General features: G+C 40.1%; 1 protein-coding gene and 1 long non-coding RNA gene across 2 annotated transcripts in view; one reads left to right on the top strand and one right to left on the bottom strand.

The window, feature by feature from the left end:
* The window catches only part of dhx57 (DEAH (Asp-Glu-Ala-Asp/His) box polypeptide 57), a 101,438-nt gene that overhangs the window by 51,926 nt on the left and 24,512 nt on the right, over window positions 1-25,000 (top strand). The window lies entirely within an intron of this gene.
* On the bottom strand, window positions 1,420-20,433 carry LOC125483955. Its single transcript, XR_007262820.1, has 4 exons — window positions 20,313-20,433; window positions 7,640-7,773; window positions 3,025-3,079; window positions 1,420-1,459 (listed from the first exon to the last, which is right to left on the bottom strand). It is a non-coding gene; the product is annotated as an uncharacterized LOC125483955 (long non-coding RNA).

Here is a 25,000-nt window from a genome sequence, read left to right as displayed (position 1 = left end):
TTGTAAATGTCTCTTATTGCCGGAACCAGTTGATATCTGTATTGTAAAGATGCCGTATGTACAATAATATGACCACAATGTCAGGTCACATATCTAGCTGGCAAAATACCAGAGTAAGAATCTACATGCTTATAATCAACTGTTGAAAAAAAAAGTTATCCACTCAGTGTGTGTAAAACACATAAAACTAGCTTGGTAATGATCAGGATCATTTACTCTTTCAAAGACCCCAGTACGTTTCTCAAAATGCATTAAGACCACAATTTTATTTTGTTGCCTAAATAACAGCATTGTTTTATTGTGAAGGTCCCTTTCATTTTTAGCAATGTGACCAAGGCAGATTATGTGGTCATTATCACATTGTGGACCTCCTTTTGCGCAAGTTGACTGTAATATAGGAAGCTCTACAATGTACATTTAAAATTATACCCCAAAAAGCATTTCATTGGTTTTAAAATGTTTTGGGATGTCTTGAAGGGTGCCATATAAATTAGAGTGATTTCTTTTCTTTCCTGAGATTTTCACCAGTTTACCTGTTTTTAGCTTGTTGATATGCATTAAATTTTGACTCAGACATAATGGAGAAAGAGATATTTACTCAAATTGTTAAAGCAATTTATAATTTAGTGTGAAATGCTTTAAGGTGGCCTTGAAGAAGCTCGTGGCTGACACAATGTGGGCTAAAATTACAGCACTGATGCGCTATCATAAAAAAAAAACTGATTTGAGAAATAGATTTGAGCATTTCAGCAACTGGGATTATTAGCTCTTGAACTCACCTCCTACTGTGAGCACTTTTCAAATGACGCAGTCAATAATGCTTTCAACAAAGAAAATACTTCACAGAGAAAGAGGAAAAATCAGATCTAAATGTTAATGCTTCATTAAAACTGACCCACAGCTTTCAAACTGTTCTGCATAGCAATAAATGAGTCAGTGTGAAACTCAATTCTTTTCTGTCCTTGAGTCAAAATCCTGAAAACCCTTTCCTAACAGTACTGTGGGTATCCTTACACCCAAGGACTGCAACATTTGAGAAAGCCATTTGTGATGATTATCCACAGCAATTAGGGATGAGTATTAAATGCTGAAATAAGTAAATCTTAGCCAGTGATAATGACAACCTAGTAAGATTTTTTTCAAAAAGACTTCTTTGGTAGTCCCTTTTTACTACCTACGAGAATATGGGTACAGCTGCATGGAATGCTGATCCAAGTCACACACTATCTTTACTTGAGCATTTATCCCTGCTCCTTCATTGCCACCAAGCCGAAAAAAACACCCAACAGTGCTCTGGCATACACTCCTTATGTGGAGACAGGGCGGTAAAGAAGGCGTTTAGCACACTTGCCTTCATTGCTCAGACCATTGAGCATAGGAGTTGGGACATCATGTTGCAGTTGTACAAGGTGTTGATTAGGCCACTTTTGTAGTACTGAGTACAATTCTGGTCAACCTGCTATAGAAAGGATATTATTAAATGGAGAGGGTGCAGAAAAGATTTACCAGGATGTCACCTGGACTTGAGGGTGAGAATCATAAGTAAAGGCTGGTTAGGCTGTGACTTCTTTTCATTGGAGCACAGAATATTGAGGAGTAATAGAGGTTTATAAAATTAAATGGCAAATGGGACTAGTTTAGTTTGGGAAACTTGGTCAGCATGAACGAGTTGGAGTGAAGGGTCTGTTTCCGTGCTGTATGACTCTAATTCAAGAAGGCAGCCAACCACCATCGCCTGAACAGCAACTAGGAACAGACAGAAGATTACTGCCTTGCTAGTGATGGCCAAATCCAGAGAATGAAACAGCAGAAAATATTGCAGGATTATGTTTCTAGAGTCCGACGTTCTCATTCCTGGCACAAAGAACGCTAATTAACCCTCTCATTTTATAGTAGTGTATTACTACCACATTGCTATTCTGCTCTTTCATGCCTGCCCTACAGATAGTTTTCTGATTCATGGTGCCTTGGACTGCATTGTGGCTGTCATCCCTGAAGCATTTCTCCTTGTTCTCAAAGGTAGCAAATGCTGTTGGCCAGGACTAGTGTCTGCAGGACGTTCTTCTCTTGTAAATCTCTGCTACTCAGCTCCCTATATCTCTCACGGCCCACCATTACTTGAAACTGCTTTCTCTTAGAATGTGATGATATTCTGGATAAAACTGTCCTTTAATTCCTTCACCTCCTCTATATTTCAGAGTCTCTCCAACATGCACTTCAGCGCAATGACTTCAGCTGGAGAGGAATGGGATGGATACATCTCCCACACGTTTGCTCAGCACTGTATCATTGTCCATAAATGCCTTCATCTGCAGGCCAGATGCACAACCAGCTCTGCCATATTTTCTTCTGTGATGTTTCCAAGTTATATCATCAGTTTAACTAGAAAAGCTCTACATTTCAGACTGCGCATGTATTTTCCTGGTTCTAGTTTAAGCTATCCTCCTAGTTTTGACAACATAGAAACTAAAACTCACCAATCAACCATCTGCCTTCTTGCCTAATTAATAACTTTGGACTTGCTGTCCGCCATTCCCCCTCTCAAACCATTCCTCATTCTGTATAGATTTGAATAACTCTTCTTCCTTTATTCACCAAATTCCCTGAGTTAATTAAGTTGTCTGAAAAGTGTACTCTGTTGAGCTGAATTTTGTGCTTACATTGTTAAATGTATAAAATGATCACTTTTCATACAGTTTTATGGGCGTGAAGATTCTTTGTTCATTTGTGCAAACTGAAGACAATTAGCATTAAAAAAACTCAATATTAATCTAAGTGCTATTACAAGTAAGCAGGTGACAAGGTCAGATCTATTCCCAGCCACAGACTGCATCCAGAATCCAGAGCACATAAGCAGGTAAAATGGCTGAATGAATTGCACAAATTTTGTGACTGGCTAAAATCAAAGCTAAATTCTGTAAATTGATAGGAACAGTCTTTGTGAGGCTGCAAAAAAATGTAGTTCACAATTACTTAAACTAGCATGGTAGTCCTTTGTCCTGTTACAACGTAAACAATGCTTACCTAGTCATAGTAAGTGTATCTTCCAGGAAGTACTGAGCCACTGGAAAAGTATGTCCTAAAATACCAGAATGATAAAAATTAAGTATTTTTACTTTCACTTAATTATACCATTTTGACTTTTACAATTTTTTTTGTCCTTTGTGTTACAGAACCTGTGAATTCAAATTTTTGTCTTTGAAATAAGAGCTCAGGAACTGTTTGTAAATGTCAGATATATCTTCACAGTCACTTCACAAATAAAAAAAGTGTGAAAGCTGGTGAGCTGTCTTCTTGAACCGCTGCATTCCATGTGCTGTAGATAGACCCACAATTCCATTAGAGAAGGCATTCCAGGATTTTGACCCAGTGACAGTGAAGAAACAGAGGCATGTTCCCAAGTCAGGATGGTGAGTGGCCTCGAGGGGAATTTGTAGGTGGTGGTGTTCCCATGTATCTGCTTCCCAGGTATCTGCTGCCCTTGTTCTTCTAGGTAGAAGTAACCATGGTATTGGGTGGTGGTGTCTAAAGAGCCTTAGTGAATTTCTGCAGTGCAGCTTGTAGATAGCACACACTGCTGCTACTGAGTGTAAGTGGTGGAGGGAGTGGATACCTGTGGATGTGGTGCCTATCAAGAGGGCTGCTTTGTTCTAGATAGTGTCAAACTTCTTGAGTGTTGTTCTGAGGTACAATCATATTCTGAGAAATTAAAGCATAAAACATCACAAGAAGTAGAACGAGCGAGTAAATCACAGAATCATAGAAGTGTTACAATGAAGAATAAGGAAGTGATTCGGCCCATCATGTCAGCACCAGTTCTCAAAATGAGCATTATGACTTGGTGTCATTCTCCCACCTTTTCACTGTAACTTTGCACATTAAATCTATTCAAATAAACACCTAATGCCATATTGATTGCCTCAAATAAGCATGCCTTCATCCATACTTCCAGGCAAACATTTTTTTCTCATATCACATTTGCTTCTTTTGCAAATTATTTTTAAACTGTACCCTCATATTCTCGTTCCATTTAAAAGCAAGAACAATTTCTCCCTATCTACTCCATCCAGACTGCACATGATTTCGAAAATTTACAGTAAATCTTCTTTTAGCCTTCTCTTTTCCAAGGAAAACCAGTCCCAACTTCTCCAATCTATCTTTATTACTGAAGTTTCTCACCCCTAGAATCATTCTCACAAACCTCTTTAGCATCCTCTCCAATGCGTTCACATCCTTGCTGAAACATTGGACCCAGAATTGTATCAATCACCCAAGGTCTAACGAGTGTTGTATAAATTATTCAGTTGATATTTATTTTGTTCTAAAGAATTCATTTTGCAAGGTTCCTGATACATTTTTGAAAGCTTTACTCAAAGTATTCCTTTAAGAATTTATCGGAATCCAGTTCTAACTATACTTCTTGAACAGAATTCAAAAATAAAATTGTTTGGCTGAATCAACATATGTTGGTGTTCTTGCATGAGCGGCAATCTTAATTCTATGTACCTAAATTGCTCTTGAGTTTAGACATCGGTTTTCCTTCAACTACCTATCCTAAAATGTTGGCATTGTCTGATTCAATCACCAATTCTAATACTGGATTTCACAGTCTTATAAACCACTATATACTTACGTTTCTCTCCTTCACAAATCTCTTAAATTTAATATCAGACTAATGTTCCCTTGTTCTAGACTTCTCAGCCAATCTGACTCTATAAAACACATCAGATCATCCTGTAAGACTAGAGTTGGAGTACTGCGTGCAGTCTTGGATTCCAAACAATAGGAGGAATATTGAGGTTATAGAGAGGATAAAGCACTGATTCAATAAGGTGCTGTCTTGTGTCAGGAAATAGAAAAAGTGAGACATTTAAATTGGGGCTCTACATCAAATGGTCTTGGCCAGGAACAACAGTTTGTCACAAAGTAGAGCTCTCTCCATATTGCTTCATAAAGAATCCTACCCTAAGATCAGATACCTTGCAATCAGCATGCAATATTTTCAATTTCCATATCAGTCATCACTTGATCTATCACAGTGAAATTGTCAACTTAGGTTCACAATACACAGTTTGCACCATGGTTGTGAAGAATTGGATTGCAAGAGTCCAAAGTTATTTCAATATCCTTCCAAGTTTAAGATAAAGACTTTGATCTCCAAATGAAAGAAGTCCTTAATCAAACAGACATTTTTCATATTTTTTTCCAAAACAAAGCAGCATTCTCAAAAATCTGTGCTATACCTTCTCTGCTTAAAATCTACGCCTCCTTCTCTCTCACGCTCCTTCTTTAAGTATCTCTTAAAACCTTTCTCTTTGACCAACCTTTGGTCATTTGCCTAAATATCTTGGTTCAGTGTTCAAATTTTCTTCATAACATTCCTGTGAAATGCCTTAGAATATTTTATCATGTTAAAAGAAATTACTGATTTAAAACATCAGATGGTAACTAGGAAAAGGGTAGGTCTACTCAAGGACAAAGAAGGGAATTTACATGTGGAGCCAAAGGAAGTGGGTGAGGTCTTTATTGAGTACTTCACAGCAGTATTCACCAAGAGGTAGGACATGTATTATGGTAGATTAGGGAGGGACATGTTGATATTAAGGAGAAGGAAGTGTTGGAAGTCTTGAAAAACACTAAGGTAGATAAGTCCCCATGGCCTTATGGTGCTATCCCGAGATACTGAAGTAGGCAAGAGAGGAGATTGCTGGGGTCTTGACAGAGATCTTTGTATCCTCTTTGGCTACAGGAAATGTCCCAGAAGACTGGAGAATAGCCAATGTTGTTCTTTTGTTAAGAAGGGCAACAGCAATAATCCAGGCAATTTTAGGCCCATGAGTCTGTTGCAAGGAAATTATTGCAGAAGATTCTTAAGGACAGGATTTACTCGCATTTGGAGAAGAATGTACTTATTAGGGATAGTCAGCACGGATGTGGAGATCTTGTCTCACAAACTTGATTGAGGTTTTTGAGCAAGTGATGAAGGTGATTGGTGAGGGTACGGCACTGGATGTTGCGTACATGGACTAAAGCATTTGACAAGGTCCTTCATGGCAGGATGGTCCAAAAGTTGTATGGGATCCATAGTGAGTTGGCAAGTTTGATACAAAATTGACTCGGGCATAGAAGACAGAAAGTAGTTGGAAGTGTGATTCTCCATTTGGAGATCTGTGACCAGTGATGTTCCACAAGGATCAGTGCTGGGACCTCCGTTCTTTGTAATATATACAGATTATTTGGATGTAGGTCATCTGATTAGTAAGTTTGCAGATGACATGAAAATTGTGGAGCTGTGGATAGTAGCAAGGTTATCAAAGGATACATCAGGACATAGATCAATGGGAATGTTGGACAGAGAAACAGCAGATGCAATTTAATCAGACAAGTGTGAGGTGATGCATTTTTGGGAGGTCGAATGCAAGAGGCAAGTATACAGTTATTGGAGGACCCTTAGGAGCACAGATATACAGAGGGATCATGGAGACCAAGTCCATAGCTCCTTGAATATGACAACATAAGTGGATAAGCCGGTAAAGGAAGCATACAGCATGCCTGTCTTCATCGGGTAGGGCACTGAGTATAAAAGTTTGCAGGTCAGGTTGCAGCTGGATAAAACGTTAGCTGGACCACATTTGGAATAGTGTGCAGTTCTGGTCATCACACTATAAGAAAAATGTGGAGGCTTTGGAGAGGGTGCAAAAGGGGTTTACAAGAATGTTGCTTGGATTGGAGTGTATTTGCTATAAGGAGAGATTGAACAAACTTGGATTGTTTTCACTAGAGTGCCAGACGCTGCGGGGCAATCTGATAGAAACATATAAAGTTATGAAAGGCATGGATAGGATGGATAATCAGAGTCTTTTTCCCAATGTGGAAATGCGAAATACTACAAGGGAAAAGGTTTAAGATGAGATATGTTTAAGGGAGATGTGAGAGGAAAGCTTTTTTCCCCTGACACAGAGATGGGTAGGTGCTTGGAATATGCTGCCAGGGAAGGTGGCAGAAGCAGATACTCTTAGTAAAGTTTAAGAGGCATTTAGACAGACATATGAATAGGCAGGCAATAGACACATACGGACCATTTGCAGGCATATGGAATTAGTTGAGAATGGCATCATGTTCAGCTTGGATATGGTGGGCTGAAGGGCCAGTTCCTGTGTTGTGCTGTTCTATGTATCTTTCATTTCAAACTAAAACTATAGTTTCTTACCCATATTTATTCAATAAAAAGCCTCAATAATTTTCTGTTTAATATATGCCTTTCAATGTCCTGTACAATCTGCTCTGAGGTCGTGGGGAATGGCAATGACAGTAGAGAATGATCACAAGAAGATTCACAACAGCACATGGGATAATTTGCCTCCGTCCCTTCTCTGCTTTGTTACTGAGTGGTCAGGGTGTTATGTTGCTTATGGTGCTAACATTTCCATTTTGGGAATGGCATATAACAAATTCGAATCTTGCTAGAAATGGGGAGAGAGAAGATCTAAACACCTGGAACATACCTTTTATATCATACCTTGAATTAAACAAATAGTTCATACATGTACTATTCATGAATGTGGAACTCATGTAATCGTTAAGAAGTTAATGGATGTAGCTTTAGAACAAATGTTTATGTTATGCAGAGCAATACTACCTGGAATATGAATACTGGGGCAAGAATTGAAGTACTCTGTAAATAGCTGTGCATTCAGAGTTGCACTCATCAGGATAATGCGCAGATCATGCCGAGCCATGATCAGATCCTTCAGCACCAACAGCAAAAAGTCACTACAACATAAACAACATGTATTTAAATCAGGTTAAAACATTAGGTAAAGATGCACATACGAATTAAACAAAAGTTGGCCGTGAAAACAGAGCATAAAAATACAACAAATAATTAATTGGCAAAACTGTCAAAGCTCTCTGCAATCATGGAAAGTTTTCTCACCCCATTAGCCCAACATTTGTGCCAGTGCTAAAAAATCAAAAACTTGATATTTCAATCACTTTACTATCACTTAATTAGAGATAGACCACAGATAACAAGACATACCAAAGAATTATAAGAACCATTTAACGGATCAGTCTGTAAGAATATCTTTCCATGTCCCTCTTTCTCATATGTCCATTTATTTGACGTATCCAATAACATATTTAGTAACACACACAGGAATTAAGATATACCATCATATTATTCTGTGCTATTTCTAACAAAGCACTTAACTATAAAATGCAGAAACAGGCTGTGTATTAATATTTATCACAATATAGGGAGAGGTTGAATAGGCTGAGGCTTTCTTCTCTGGAGTGTCAGAGACTGAGGGGTGACCTTATAGAGGTTTATAAAATCATGAGAGGCATGGATAGGGTGAATAGCCGAGGTCTTTTCCTAGGGTGGGGGAGTCCAAAACTAGAGGGCATAGGTTTAAGGTGAGAAGGGAAAGATTTAAAAGGGACCCAAGGGGTAACTTTTTCACAGACAGGGTGGTGCGGGTATGGAATGAGCTGCCAGAGGAAATGGTGGAGGCTGGCACAATTACAACATTTAAAAAGGCATCTGGATGGGTATATGAATACAGGCATTTAGAGGGATATGGGCCAAATGCTGGACAATGGAAATAGGTCAGGCTGGGATGTCTGGTCAGCACCAACAAGTTCCACGCTCTATGACTTTATTACTCGCACCTCGCCTCTGGAATTCAGCTGTTTTGTCATTGTTTGAACCAAGGCTGTAATGAGATCAGGAGCCGAGTGGCCTTGGCAGAACCCAAACGGGGATAACTGAGCAGGTGATGCTTGGTAGCACTGTTGATGACACCTTCCATCACTTTACTGATGAGAGTAGACTGATGAGGCTGTAATTGGCCAGGGTGGATTTGTCCTGCCTTTTGTGTACAGGAGATACTTGGGGGCAATTTTCCACATCATTGGGTAGATGCCAGTGTTGTATTGGAATAGCTTGGCTAGGGGAGAGGTAAATTCTGAAGTACAAATTGTCAGTACTATTCCTGGAATATTGCCAGGTCCCATTGTCTTTGCAGCATCCAGTGTCTGTCATTGCTTCTTGATATCACATGGAATGAACTGAATTCACCGAAGATTAGTATCTTTGATGCAGGGGACTACTAGAGGAAGCAGAGATGGATCAACCAGTCAGCACTTCTGGCTGAAAATTCCTGCAAATGATTCAGCCTTATCTTTTGTACTGATGTGCTGGGCTCTTTAATCATGGAGGATGGGGATGTTTGTGCAGCCTCCTCCTCCAGCAAGTTGTTCAACTGTCCACCACTATTCACAATTGGATGTGGCAGGACTGCAGAGCTTAGACCTGCTCCATTGGTTGTGGGATCACTTAGCTCCATCACTTGCTCCTTCTGCTGTTTGGCATGCAAGTAGTCCTATTTAGTAGCTTCACCACTTGGACACTTCATTTTCAGGTTTGCCGGGGTGCTGCTCCTGGCATGCCCTCCTGCACTCTCCATTGAACCAAGGTTGATCCCCTGGCCTGATGATAATGGTTGAGTGGGGGATATGCCGAGCCATGAGGTTACAGATTGTGCTGGAGTACAACGCTGCTGCTGTTGATGGCTCACAGTACCTCATGTCCTGAGTTGCTAGATTTGTTGTAAAGTCCGTTCCATTTAGAACAGTGATAGTGCCACACAACATGATACACAGTATTCTCAATGTGTAGCTGGGACTTGATCTCCACAAGGACTGTGCAGTGGTCACTCTTACCAATACTGTCATGGACAGGTGTCTCTGCAGCCAGCAGATTGGTAAGGATGAGATCAAGTAGGTTTTCCCCCTTGTTGATTCCCTCACCAGTTGCTGCAGACCCAGTCTGGCAGCTATGTCAGAAAGGGCCCAAGCAGCTCGATTGCTAACATTGCTGCTGAGCCACTCTTGGTGGTGGACTTTGAAATCCCCCACCCAGAATACATTAAGCCTTTGCCACCCTCAGTACTTCCTCCAAGTGTTAGTCAACATGGAGGAGTACTGATTCATCAGCAGAGAGGGCACAGTACCTGGTACATGGTCTGAGGTTTCCTTGTCCATGTTCAACCTGAAGCCATGAGACTGCATGGGGTCTACAGTCAATGTTGTATACCTCTCAAGCACATACCACTGCATCACCACCTCTGCTGGGTCTGTCCTGCCCGTGGGACAGGACATATCCAGGGATGGTGATGGTGATGGTGGTGTCTGGGACACAATCATACTCATAGAATCATACCGCACGACAATGTTAGGTGTTGCTTGACTAGTCTGTGAGACAGCTCTCCCACTTTTGGCAACTTTTTCCCAGATGTTAGTAAGGAGGACTTTGTAGGGTCGACAGGACTGTTTCTGCCATTGTCTTTTCTAGTACCAAGGTCAATATTAACTGGTCTTTCCAGTTTCGTATCTTCGTTGAGACTTCGTAGCATCTGATACAAATGCGTGGCTTGCTAGGCCATTTCACAGGGCAGTTGAGAGTCAACCACATTATTGCGGGTCTGCAGTCACATGTAGGCCAAACTAGGTGAGGATGGTAGATTTCTTTCTCTGAAGGACATTAGTGAGTCAGACAGGTTTTACTGAAAATCAACAACAGTTTCATGATTATCAGTAGATTCTTAATTCCAGATTTTTTTATTGAATTCACATTCGATCACCTGCTGTGGTTGAATTCGAACCCAGGTCCCCAGAACATTAGCTGAGTTTCTGGATTACTAGTCTGGAGCTAATAGCACTAGGCTAACTGTAGTCAAAGTCAGAAGCATTGAAAGGTAGGACATCAATGGATATTTGTGAAGTCACGTGTGTTAGGGAATCAAGACTTAAATGCAGGATATTTTAGTAGTGAAGTTTTACGAAATTATGAGTAGGTGGTCTTGGTTAGTTAGAATATGGATTTGAAATTCAACTTCGGATCAAACAGAATATAGATTGCATGTTTTAGACTGAACAGCAATCAGAGAGCTAGATATAACCAAAGGCAAGGACACAAAATTGACAGAAACAAAGTTATTCTAAGTTGGAAGAAGTTGTTGTCCATTAATGATTTGATGCTGGGGGACAAGTAAATGGAGTACTAATAGAAGGATGAAACTTGGACCCACTACTATACATATGCTATGCTGTTGTTTGGGATACACAAGGAGCCTCCCTTTTAACGACAGGGTACGAGGGCAGGAAAAGGTAGCATTATTAGCTGTGCACTGGGACAGGTAGAAATTGAACCAAGTGAGAGTTGTGTTATGGAAGTAAATAGAGGAGAGGTCCTAAAGAAACATTGAATGGTCTACTATATAAAGACAGAGGAACAACTAAATAGGAGATGAAGGAGACGCGCAGGTATCAAGCTTTCAAAAGCTCTTGATCAATGGAAGATTCTATGAAAACTGAGCACCAGCTCACTGTTGACCTATTAGGGTCAGCACTATTTCCAAACACATTGTCATAGCAACAGCTATCGTGAACAAATGTAAGTAAAATACATGAAAACGTGAGCTTTTTTATTACCTCCACAAGACGGAGATAAAGAGCTTAATCATAAACCTCCTTTACTGTTCTTTTTTGACCAAGATCATTTCACCTAGCTGATGGATTCAAAAAAGTAAATAATCTTTATTCATCGACCCCCAACTTCATTCATTGGAACTAACAGTGTAAAGTGTTCCTAGTTGATCCAAACTTCTTGTTACTCATTCTGGCTTTGATTCCTTGGGGATAAAGGGAGAAATACTGTAAAGGATGTGCTCATGCTTCCTTCTGCACTCAAAATCCAAGCTAAGATCAGGAGAAACACACATAAGAACACAGAGTAACCAAGGTTCTTCTGTTACACACAAGTCACTATTGAAAAGATACCCATAAAACCATATGAAGGAGGAACAGAAGTCAGCCATTCACCCCCTCCAGCCTGGTCTGCCATTCAATAGAACCATGGCTGATCCGACATTCCTCACATTCACTTTCCTGAGTTTTCCCCATAATCCTCGATTCCCCAAAATCTACCTACTTTAGCCTTAAATATACACAAAGAATCTGCCCCCACAGCTCTTTATGGCAAGGAGTTACAAAGACTCTCAACCCTCCGAGAGAAGAAATTCCTCCTCATCTCAGTCTTAAATTGGCATTCCTTTATTCTGAGACTATGCCCTCTTCCTTGACTTTCCCATGAGGGGAAACATCTTCTCAGCAATTACCATCTAAACTCCAGTGAGTACAGTCCCAACCTGTTCAGCCTAACTCACAAGACAATTCCTCTAGACAGGGATCAGAGTGAATCTTCTCTGAAGTGCCTCCAGTGGAATAATAACTTTCCTAAATAAGGGGACCAAAACTGCTCTCAGTACTCTAGATGTGGTCTCATCAGCACCTTGTACAGTTACAGTCCCTACTCTCATACTCCAAATCCCTTGAAATAAAAGCCAACATTCTGTTAGCTCTCCTGCTGCACCTGTGTGACAACTTAATGTGATTCGTGCACAAGTAGCTCCAAGTCGCTATGGGTTGCGGCTTTCTGCATTTTTTCTCCATTTAAATGATGCTGTTCTTCTATTCTCCCTTCCAAAATGAACAATTTCACATTTTCTCACATTATACTCCATTTGACAATTTTTTGCTCATTTACTTAACCTGTAAATATCTCTCTGTAAACTGTTTATATCTCTCTCGCAACTTGGCTTTCCACCTTTTGTGTCATCTGGAAGTTTGGCTACAGTACATTCACTTTCTTCCTTAAAGTCATTAACACATATTGACAATACTTGCAGTTCCAGCAATAACCCTTACTACTCGAGAATTTTGGAAAATTACAATCAATGCATCCACTGTCTGTATAAGTACATCTAATAGGATCCTCGGATACAAGCCATCATTGGCCAGGGAACTTAACTGCTTTTAGCCCCATTAGTTTGTCTAATACTACTTCTCTAGTGATGGAGATAGTACTTAATTCCTCCCCTGTACTCTTTAATATTAATGGGACATTCGAAGTATCTTCCATCGTAAAGACTGATGCAAAATATTTGTTTAGCTTCTCTGTCATTTCCTTTTCCCCAAAACACACCCCCCAGATTCATTTCCTCTGTTTACTTTGACTTCTCTCTTCCTTTTTATGTAAAAGAAGATCTTATTGTCAGTTTTTATATTCCTCACTAGTTTGCCCTTGTAGTTTACTTGCTCAATTTATTATCTTTTAAGTCCTCCTTTGCTGGATTCTAAATTTACTCCATTCTTCAGAGCTATCACTGACCTTTGCCTTCTTTATATGCTTTTTCTTTCAACTTTATAGTCTCCTTAACTTCTTTGGTTAGCCATGGTTGGTTTGTCCCTCTCAGAATCTTTCCTCCTCACTGGAATGTATTTTTGCTGAGAATCATGAATTACCTCCTTAAATGTCAGTAATTGTTTGCTTACTGTCTTTCTTGCTAATATATCTGCCCAGTCCACTTTAGCTAACTCTATCTTCAGTTCATTGTAATTCTCTTTAAGTTAAATACCATTGTCTCTGAACCAAGTTACTCACACTCAAACTGAATATTAAATTGGAGCATATTGTGATCACTACTTCCTAAGAAGCCTTTTACTCTTCAGTTATTTATTAAACTGGTCTCATTACCCATTACAGATCCAGGGTGGCCTGTTCTCTGGTTACCTCCATGACATATTGTTCTAGGAAACTATCGCTAGTGCATTCTATGAATTCATTGTCATAGCTACCCTTTCCAACTTGACTGACCCAATCAATATGAAGATTAAAGTCATCCATGATTATTGCTCTATTCTTTTTACATATTCCTGTTATTTGTTGATTTATACCCTTCTTACAGATTGGTTAGGTTTGGGGGTTTGTACACTACTCCTATCAGAGTCTTCTTTCCCTTGTTTACCTTCATCCAAATGGATTTTACATCATCCCAGCCCAGATCATCTCTCACAAACGTCCTCATTTTTCATTTCTTCATAAGAGTGTTACTCCACCACTTTTTCATTACCTCATGGGTTTCCCCTGAAGGGCAGCATGCTGACTTAATGGCTAGCCCTGCTGCCCCACAGTGCCAAGTACCTGGGTTTGATTTCACTCTCGGGTGACTGTCTGTGTGGAGTTTGTACATGCATCCCGTATCTGCGTGGATTTCCTCTGGGTAATCAGGTTTCCTCCCAGAGTCCATAGGTGTACAGGTTATGCTAAATTGCCCATAGTAACCACGGATGTGGGGTTCAGCCATGGGAAATGTGAAATGACAGGGGTAGGGTAAGAAGGTTGGGTTTGGGTGGGATGCTCTTTGGAGGGCCAAATGACCTGCTTCTGTACCGTAGGGATTCAATGATTCATGTTGTTCCAAAGGATTTTGGATGATTATAAGATTGGAGAGGGTTTGTTGATATTCTAGCGCATGTTGATATTAAGAAGGTGGTGGTGGTGGATGTTTTGAAAAACATTAAAATAGTTAAGTCCCCAGGGGCTGATGGGATCTATTCCAGGATATTGAGGGAGACAAGAGAGGAGACAGGATACAAAGATCTCTGTCAAGCTAAGATTTTTTTTAAGAGCAGATTTGTAGCTCGGATTGCGGATGTTGCGGTTGGTTGGCTCGCCGAGCTAGTTCGTTGTTCCGCAGACATTTCATTACCCTGCTGGGTAACATCATCAGTGCAGCCTCCGATGAAGTGCTGTTATGTTTTCCCACCTGTTAAACTCTGGTGTCCGTTGAGCTGGATTACCTCACTTCCGGTTTTCCTTCGCAATGGAATGCATATGGGGTCTAGCTCTATGTGTTTATTGATGGCTTTCTTCATGGAGTACCAGGATTCTAGGAATTCCCATGCTTGTCTCTGCTTTGCCTGCCCCAGGATCCTGATGTTGTCCCAATCGAATGGGTGGTTCTCCTTATCCATGTGGATGGAGATGAGAGAGTATTGGTCATGTCTTTTTGTTGCCAATTGATGTTCGTGTACCCTTGTGGTTAATTTCCTTCCTGTTTGTCCAATGTAGTGTTTGTCACAGCCTCTGCAGGGAATCTTGTATATGACACTGATCCTGTCCACAGTGGGTAGTGGTCTTTGGTTCGCGTGAGCAGTTGGTGTAGGATTGATGTGGGTTTGTGCGCTATTCTGATGCCCAGTGGTTGTAAGAGTCTTGTGGTCAGTTCAGATGTGTTCCTGATGTAAGGTAGCATGGTGAGTGTATCGGGGCATGTAGTATCTTCCCATTGTCGTGTGTGTGATAGGCATCTTCTGACCCAGTTTTTCAGGTATCCATTGTCTTTGAATACTTGGAAGAGGTACTCTTCTTGGCGTAGCTCTGTGCTGTTGCAGTGTGTTGTTGCCCGTTTAAATAATTTCTCACGCAACTTCATTTGTGTGTGTTAGGGTGGTTGCTGTTGAAATTCGGTACTTGGTCAGTATGTATGGCTTTCCTGTGTACTTGTAGGAAGTAGAGTTGTTCATGGGTAGTGCCCTGTCGTTTGGCGTAGTTCTCCCATTTCCATGCCAATTTGAGCGTGCTTCGCCCATAGGTCTCTAAGATTTTAGAGTAGATTTGCAGCTTGGGTTGTGGATATTGTGGTTGGACACAGGAAAGGTAGAGAAATTATTGGAGAAGATACTTGCATGTGGAAAAGAATGGACTTATTATGGATAGTCAGCATAAGACCGGGGGAGGTCTTTTCTCACTAATTTGATTGAGTTTTTTGAGGAAATGGAAAAATGATTGAGGAGAGGGCAGTAAATGTTGTCTACATGGACTTTACTAAAACATTTGATAAGGTGCTTCATGGTAGGATGGTCTAGAATATTAAGTCACATGGGATCCATGAGGAGTTGGCAAGTTGGATACAAATAGAAGGCAGAGGGTAGTTGTGGAGAGGTATTTTTCTGATTGGAGGTCTGTGACTAGTGGTATTACACAATGATCAGTGCTAGGACCTCTGTTGTTTGTAATATATATATATATGAATGACAGACAAAAATGTAGGTAGTCTGATTAGTAAGTTTGTAGATGACACGAAAATTGGAGGAGTTATGGATAGTGAAGAAGGTTGTCAAAGGATACAGCAGGATATACACCAGTTGGAAAGTTGGGCAGAGAAATGGTAGATGGAGTTTAATCCAGACAAGTGAGAAGTGATAAATTTTGGAAAGTCAAATGCAAGCAGACAGTTTACAGTAAATGGCAGGACCCTTAGGAGCACTGATATACAGAGGGATCTTGGGGTGCAAGTCCATAGCTCCCTGAAAGTGGCAATGCAGGTGGATTAGGTGGTAAAGGAGGAGTACAACATACTTGCCTTCATCAGTTGGGGCACTGAGTATTGAAGTTGGCAAGTCAAGTCGCAGCTATATAAAACTTTGGTTAGGCCACATTTGAGTACTGTGTACAGTTCCGGTCACCATACAATAGGAAGGTCATAAACATTTGAAGAAAGTGCAAAAGAGGCTTAACCAGGATGTTGCATGGATTAGAATGTATTAGCTATAAGGAGAAACTGGGCGAACTTGGATTGTTTTCGCAAGAGCATCAGAGGCTGAGGGGCAATCGGATAGAAGTACATAAAATTATGAGAGACATGGATAGGGTGAATAGGTGGAGTCTTTATCCCAAGGTAGAAACATCAAATATTAGGGGGCATAGATTTAAGGTGAGAGGGGGAAAGTTTAAAGGAGATGTGCGAAGCATGGTTTTTTTTTTAAGACAGAGAGAGGTAGGTGCCTGGATCGTGCTGCCAGAAAAAGGTGATAGAAGCAGATATGATAGCAATGTTTTAAGAGGCATTTAGACAGACACATGAACTGACAGGAATAGACACATACAGGTCATGTGCAGGCAGATGGGATTAGTTTAAAACGGCAATAAGGTTGGCACAGGCACGGTAGGTCAAAGGGCCTGTTCCTGTGCTGTACTATTCTATGTTCTACAGTACTGTTAAGAGCCAAAAATAATACAAAGTTACTTCCTTATTTCAGGATGCATCATGGACAGAAAACAAGGAAAAGCTCAGACTCTGACAGATGATCCTTCTCATACCTGTAAACAGAATTTACAGTACGGAAACAGGCCAATCAACCCAATGGTCTACAATGGTGGTGGTACTCCACATACATCTCTTCCCATCTTTATTCCATTCACCTTGTCAGTACATCCGTCTGTTGCGCTCTTTCATACACTTTCCCAAAATGCATCTGTAGCGATTGTAATGAGGTCAGCCAGGTGGACCTCATAGGATACAAGTTCCCTGATTGGGACTGTTAATCTGGTCCAATCAGGGAGCTCTGGCTAAAAGATAAAAAAGGAGTGTCGGCCATCCTGTTCATTCTGAGAGCTGGATCAGTGTCAAGGTCTCTCCACATGTAAATAAAGGGTGACTTTGTGATGGGATACCAGCCTCTGTGCAGTTATTTCAGCATCCATACTATTTGTTGGGGCTACCCATGGCTGAAAGCAGCACAAAATGGCCAAAAAGCTGCCCATGGCTGAAAGCAGCACAAGACGGCCGAAAATAGTTTTCGGTTGACTTAGATTAGCTTGGTTGGTGTAGTTTGTATTGAATCATAAGTTAGAACAATAGTTGCTCAGTAGATAGAATATATCCAAGGTTACAAGATTAAGGCAGTACCAAAGGGTCCTGTTACAGACACAGTTGTTTACACGGAGACAGTTGGAAAAGGACACCCTTGTGTATGCTAATAGAAAAATTCCATGCCTAGCTAATTTAAAATTTGAGATTCATCATAAATAGATTTAATCTATTTAGGATTTCCAGATAATCATTGTTGTGGATTTCAAATTAGTTATAGATTTTGACATATAACCTTAAAAAAAAAAACACAGAATAAGTATTAAAGAGATTCCACTAAAAATCCTTGGGACAAGACAGCCTACACTAAGGGACGGTCCCACACTACTAGCAAGGAGAATTGAATGATAGGTGCAGAAGTCAGCAGTATTGGAAGGTGGTTAAATACAAAGCAATGTGAAAGCCCCAATGATAGAGATAAGGGTGTCTGGTAAATATCATGAGATCATGGAAGGCCGAGAGTTATCCATAAGTGCCCATCATTGATTGTACGGTCACACGATTAATTTGACTGGGTGTGTATGAAATTACATAATAATATCAATGGTTTGTGATTGCTATAGGCAGGCTGAAAACAAATGTATGTAAGTTCATGTCTTTCCTTTGTTCACAGAACATAAAACTGTATAGCACAGGAATGGGCCCTTGGGCCCATAATGTTATGCTAAACATGTTGCCAAATTAAATTAATCCCTTCTGCCTGCCCTTGGTCCACATCCCGCCATTCTTTGCATTTTCGTGTGCATATCTAAAAATCTCTTAAATGCCTTTATCGTATTTGCCTCCACTACAATGCCTGGCAAAACTTTCCCCTTTCACCTTAAATGCCCCCTTGTATTAGGCATTTCAACTCTGGGAAAAAGATTCTGACCATCAACCCTAACCATGCATCTCATAATTTTATAGACTTTTAACAAGTCTCCCTCAGCCTCCACTGTTCAAGAGAAAACAACCTGAGTTTTTCTAGCTTCTCCTTATAGCTCATACCCTCTAATCCAGGCAGCATCCTGGTAAACCTCTTCTGTACCCTCTCCAAAGCCTCCACATCCTTCCTGTAATGTGGTGACCAGAATTGAACGCAACACTCAAAATGTGGCCTAACCAAAGTCTTATAAAGCTGCAACATGACATCCTGACTCTTGTACTCAATTCCCCGACCAATAAAGGCAAGCATGCCATATGCCTTCTTTACCACCCTATCTGTTTGCAAAGCCACTTTCAGGGAGCTATGGACTTGAACCCCAAGATCCTTCTGTACAGCAATGCTGATCAGAGTCCTGCCATTCACTGTATACTTTTCCTTAACATTTGATCTCCCAAAATGCAGCCCCTCACACTTATCCACATTAAACTCCATCTGCCATTTCTCCACACATTTTCTGCAACTGACCTATATCTTGCTGTATCCTTCAACAACATCCACCAATCTTTGTATCGTTTGCAAACTTACTTACCCACCCATCTACATTTTCATCCAAGTCATCTATTTATATCACAAACAGCAGAGGTCCCAGTACGGATTCCTGTAAAACACCACAAGTCATGGACCTCCAGCCTGAAAAATGCCTATCCACCACAACCCTCTGTCTTCTATAGGCAAATCAATTCTTAATCCACACAGCCAAGTCACCGTGGACCCCATGCATCTTAACCTTCTGGATGAGCCTACCATGAGGGACCTTGTCGAAATCCATGTAAACAAATCTACTGTTCTATCCTTATCGATCACCTTCATCACCTCCTCAAAAAGTTCAATCAAGTTAGTAAGACTTGACCTGCCCTGCACAAAGTCATGCTGACTGTCCCTAATTAGGCCATGCTTTTCCAAAATGTGTGTAAATCCTATCCCTAAGAATTCTCTACAATAGCTTCCCACCCACTGAGACACACACCAGTCTGTAGTTTCCTGGATTATCTCTATTTCCGTTCCTGAACAGAGGAACAACATTAGCTATTCGCCAGTCCTCCAGGACCTCTCCAGTGGCTAGCGAGGATACAAAGATTTTGGTCAAGGCCCCAGCAATCTCCTCTCTTGCCCCTCTCACTAACCTGAGGTAAATACCATAGGGCTCTAGGGACTTATCCACCTTAATGCTCTTCAAGAGATCCAAAACCACGTCTTTCTTGATCGGAAAATGCTCTGGCATATTAGCATGCTCCACACAAATCTCACTATCCTCCATATCCTTCTCCTGGGTGAATACCGATGCAAAGCACTCATTTAGGATCTTACCCACATTCTCTGCCTCCAAACACAAATTCCTTCCTTTATCCTTGAGTGGTTCTACCTTTTCCCTAGTTATCCTCTATTCATGACGATAAGCTTCTGAGCTTCAATTTCAATAAACTCTTTGATGCTGGAAGTGGAATCCGGGCATTTAGTGATTTATTTAATCATTCCACCCCAACAATATTCAATCCACTCTCAGTTTCCATCTATTGCAATTATTCTTGCCTCTCCTTATTCTACCATGATCGCCAAGGCTAAGACTCTTCCGAAAAGTCCTTTCTTTGTTCTTCTTCTTTAGACTTATTGTCTTTAAAATAAGACTCAGAGTAGCCTACTATTTAAGCTTTCCCATGAGTTCAAAATTGTAACTTATTACTTTTTCATTTTCCCACAAGTACTATTGTTTTAAATTCTAAGCTGGTCAACAATCCCAAACGCTTTTCTACTTTGGTGTCCTCTTGCACAATCCTGAACTGTGCTGAAATTCACAATGAGCTGCTCCAGTATTAAAAAGAGAGAATTACCTTTCCTCTGTTCTTTCATGAACTTCATCTACAATAACATGGGACACGCCTTGGAGATCTGGATCTGCCTCTAGTCGTCTGAGTAGCACTCCTGCAGTGCAGTAAAGCAGTCTTGTAGATGACGTCTGAAAATATAATCAAAATGAGTTTCTAAGATAGACCGATACATATTTATGATTGAAGAGTAGAAATTATAAATGTTTTATATGCACACAAATTGAAGAGAATGTGGGAACGAAAACAATGCATGAAGCAGGCAATATTACTGAAAAATATCTCCACTAAAGAAAAATACACCACTTTTAAAACAATAATGGTGACTATGCAGAATTTCTACATGCTCAAATAAAAGGACAAAACGTTTGATCAAGTGGGGGGAAAATACAGTCCAAGAGTAAATTATGGTAACAATGATAATGACCAAATATATTATTTTCTCATAATGTTAACTGAAGAACAAATATTGATCAGGTCACCAGTGATAAACCCCTGCTCTTCTTCAAAATAATGCTATGGGATCTTTTACATGCACCCAACTAAGTATAAGGGACCTCGGTCTTATCTGAAAGACAGCACTTCCAGTGGAGCAGTGCTTTCTCAGTATAGCATGAGAGTGTTAGCTTTGATTTGTGCTAGATCCCTACAGTGGGACCTGAACCCAGAACCTTTTGACTCAGAAGCAAAAATTACAGCAGAGCTGACACACATCCAGGTAGAAAGAAATTAGAACAGCAGTGAGCATATGAGTGGTAGTGAGAATGAAAATATAAAATTAAGCAGATCAGTTTTAGAGCCTTTCATCAAAGGACATGGACATGTTGCAATTTATGTTTGACACCCGGGAGCTGAGGGCTTTTTTTTACAATTAGAGGCAGTTAACAAAACATTAGCATATTTCTTGGGCAAAAGGAATGTATTTGAAGAAGCTACTGCAAAGCAGGTAAGAAACTAAGATATACTGGTTACTGTTACCAACAAACTGTTAAACACTATTGAGACTTTGCAGATTAGTGATAAAATAAATTTAAAGTACAAAAAAATTGTTTGAGAAAGCCATCTGATCAGTGCAACATCAGTATTTACTAAAAACAGAATCTACTTTTAAACAGCATACTAGAGGAATATCTTTACAATGATAGTGTAATAAAGGCACAGCCAGCAAAGAGTTAAAGGTATGAGATCCTGTTTGGCAAATCACTAGAACATCCGAGTAGACACTACAGATAATGCGGTCTGATCCCTGAAATAGAATTTGGACTTTTGGAGCACTTACAGAAACTGCTACATGAAAAGGACTGCTAGATAAAAGTCACAGAGTAGAACATGAAAATGGTTAAGAAACTATCTAATATAAATTATTCAAAAGCAAAATACTGTGATTTCAGAAATCTGAAATATAAACAGAAAATGCTGGAAACACAACAGGTCTGGCAGCATGTGTGTGGGGAGGGAAACAGTTAACTTCAGGTCATGACCTTTTACCAAAAAAAAAGTTTCAGATTGAGATCTTTTTACTGAAAAGCCAACAACGATTCCCTTTGTGGACACTTCCAGACCTGTGAGTATTTCCAGTTTTGAAATAAACTGGAAATACTCAAGATATGTAATGCCACAGCAGACTTGGGGTGGGGGAGAGAGAATGTCGAGTGGAGTTTTACAAAGATCACTGACTGGATCCCATTATTTCTCATTTTTAATAGTTAAGTTTAAGCAAATATGACCAAATGTAGTTAAAGTGCAAAAAGGAGTTGGGACGTCATGTTGCACTTATACAGGACATTAATGTGGCCACTTTTGGAGTATGGTGTACAATTCTAGTCACCCTGCTATATGAAGGATATTATTAAATTGGAGAGGATGCAGAAAAGATCTACAAGAATGTTACCGGGCCTGAAGGGTTTGAGTTATAAGGAGAGGCTGGATAGGCTGGGACTTTTTTTTTCACTGGAGCACAGGAGGTTGAGGGTTGACCTTATAGAGGTTTATAAAATCATCAGGGGCATAGAAAAGGCGAACAGCAAAAGTCTTTTCCTAGGGTTGGAGAGTTCAAAATTAGAGGCCATAATTTTAAGGTGAGAGGAAAAAAATTTACAAGGAAAATGAGGGGCAACTTCTTCACACATAGGATAGTTCAAATATGGAATGAACTGCCAGAAGAAGTGGTAGATGCAGGTACAGTTACAACATTTAAAAGACACTTGGACAGGTACATGAATAGGAAAGGTTTATACGGATATGGACCAATTGCGGGCAAACGGGACAAGATTATTTTGGGAAACTTGGTCAGCATGGACGAGTTGAACCAAAGGCTCTGTTTCTGTGCTGTATGACTAGATGATTCTATGACAAGATAAGTAGCAAAACAATATACAAGAGAGTGATAAAAAGATCAGGATTAATATTTCAAAAGAGATTACAAAGGCAAATAAATATCAATACATTCACAACACCGAAAACATAGTTAATATTTGGGACAAAAGTGTACAAAGATTGGAAATTAATTAGAACGGGGGACTTAGAAAGATCTTGGCATAATCATCGATATAGTTTCAATGACCAAGGCAGCACATTAAAGCTTAAACAATTAAGAGTTAAAATATTATAATCCCTAGTGCAAAACGGATGAGGAAAGATTACACCAGCTTAACCTTATAGTCCAGAAAAATCGAGAATTCAGTAGCGATCTTCACTGAAGTGCAAGATAAATTTGTGAATAAAGAAAACTGATTTTTTTTAAAATTCAAAACAAATGCCGAATATTGAGGCCACAGGAAAAAAAAGAGAAAATCTTGAATAAATACAAATAAAACTATTTACTGTTATAAGTGATAAATGTTTGGAATAGTCAATCAATTTATGCTGCAGTTACAGCTTGTAGTGAGTCTTGCCAGGAGACCTGCTGTTACATTGTGTCATGCTCGCCTGTCTTGTGCAATCCTCACACCCCCACAGGAGCCTCTCTGCAACAACTCTGGGACAGCTTCAATCTGACCAACCCTAGGTTGGTCCATCTTTCCGGTGACATCCACTTTGCCTTCAAGAAGAGATCTCCATAGTTTCTCAACTCTGATCAAACGGCTGTAATTAAGACTAGCATGCAAAAATGTTGGGGTTATTCAATGGATGATTAAAATACGCAAGAGGGATATGCACTTCAATTGAATAGTTGACTTATAATCACATTTTAAGTCTCAGATTCAAAATAATTTTGGAAATATGAAGAGGGAGCATAAAAATGATCGGTTCCACCAACTTGATTGATGTGGAGGTGCCAATGTTGGACAGGGGTGACAAGGTCAGAACTCACACGACAGAAAGACAAATAATCAATGCAATGTTTGTGAGCACCAGACAGACACTATATAATTTGCTTAACAACAGAACAGTTTGCAATAATTCTTGATGACATGAAGTATGAGTGCTTTATCAGAAGTATTTTACAAAGACCCAGTCTTGCGACATAGGTTTGAACAACTGATCTGCATCCTGAAGGTGGAGTAGAATGAGGAGGAATCAGTCTCCCTCTGATCAATCTCAGAGAGCTCCTAGGAGTTGTATTGAGATCAAATTGTTTAGAGGAAGCCTTTAATTAACACACCCGCAATTACAGGTTTGAAAATTTTTCAATCATGGGCACGTCATTAGGACAAACACAATATTCAAACCTGTAACTGCACAGTGTATCGAAACACAGATAAATCATTTTTAGTGTGCTTTACTTTTAATGCAGAATATATATATCTGTTCAAATACGGTCTCTCAACTATAAACTAAAAATTTAGCCCAACTTAGCAGCTCTCCAGTTCTAAGTGAGCAGCTAGAGATCTAAGTATTTCCTTATATTAAAGTTCTGCCCTCATATATTGCCCGTAGTGTTCAGGGATGTGTAGATGTTATAGTGGGGTGGGTCTGGGTGGGATGCTTTGAGGCTTAGTGTGGACTTGTTGGGCCGAAGGGCCTGTTTCCACACTGTAGGGATTCTATGATCATATACTCAAGGTAAAACAGGTAAAGTAATAGATTTCTACACACTTTGAGAGAGTTGGAATGCAACAGCAGAAATGTACTGCTGAGATTGCGTAAGGCGCCAGTCAGACTGCACTTGGAATATTGTGAGCAACTTGGACCCCATATCTAAGGATTGATGTGCTGGCCTTGGAGAGGCTCCAGAGGTGGTTTACAAGAATGAACGGGGATGAAGGGCTTGCCATATGATGAGTGGTTGAGGACTCTTGGTCTGTACTCAGTGGAGTTTAGAAGAATCTGGAGGGATTTCATTGAAACTTACAGAATACCGAGAGGCCTGGATAGAATGGACATGGAGAAGATGTTTCCCGTAGTAGGAGAGACCGGGATCCAAGGGTACAGCCTCAGAGCAAAGGGATGCTTTAGAACTGAGATGAAGAGGAATTTCTTCAGCCAGAGGGTGGTGAATCTGTGGAACGCATTGCCACAGAAAGCTGTGGAGGCCAAGTCATTTTATGTCATTTTTAAGACAGACAAGTTCTTGATTAGCAAGGGGATCAAAGTTTACAGGGAGAAGGCAGGAGAATATAGTTGAGAAACATATCAGCCATGATCAAATGGAGGAGCAACTCGAGGGGCCAAATAGCCTAATTCTGCTCCTATATCTTATGATCTAAATTTGAAGCAATCAACAAGAAGAAGAAATGGCAGTTGCACAAAGT

Source organism: Rhincodon typus, chromosome 9 (genome assembly GCF_021869965.1).
Source record: "Rhincodon typus isolate 14 chromosome 9, sRhiTyp1.1, whole genome shotgun sequence".
Classification (NCBI taxonomy): Eukaryota; Metazoa; Chordata; class Chondrichthyes; order Orectolobiformes; family Rhincodontidae; genus Rhincodon; species Rhincodon typus.
Note: the sequence above shows the minus strand (reverse complement) of the source record. Positions and strands in the feature narration are given on the sequence as shown.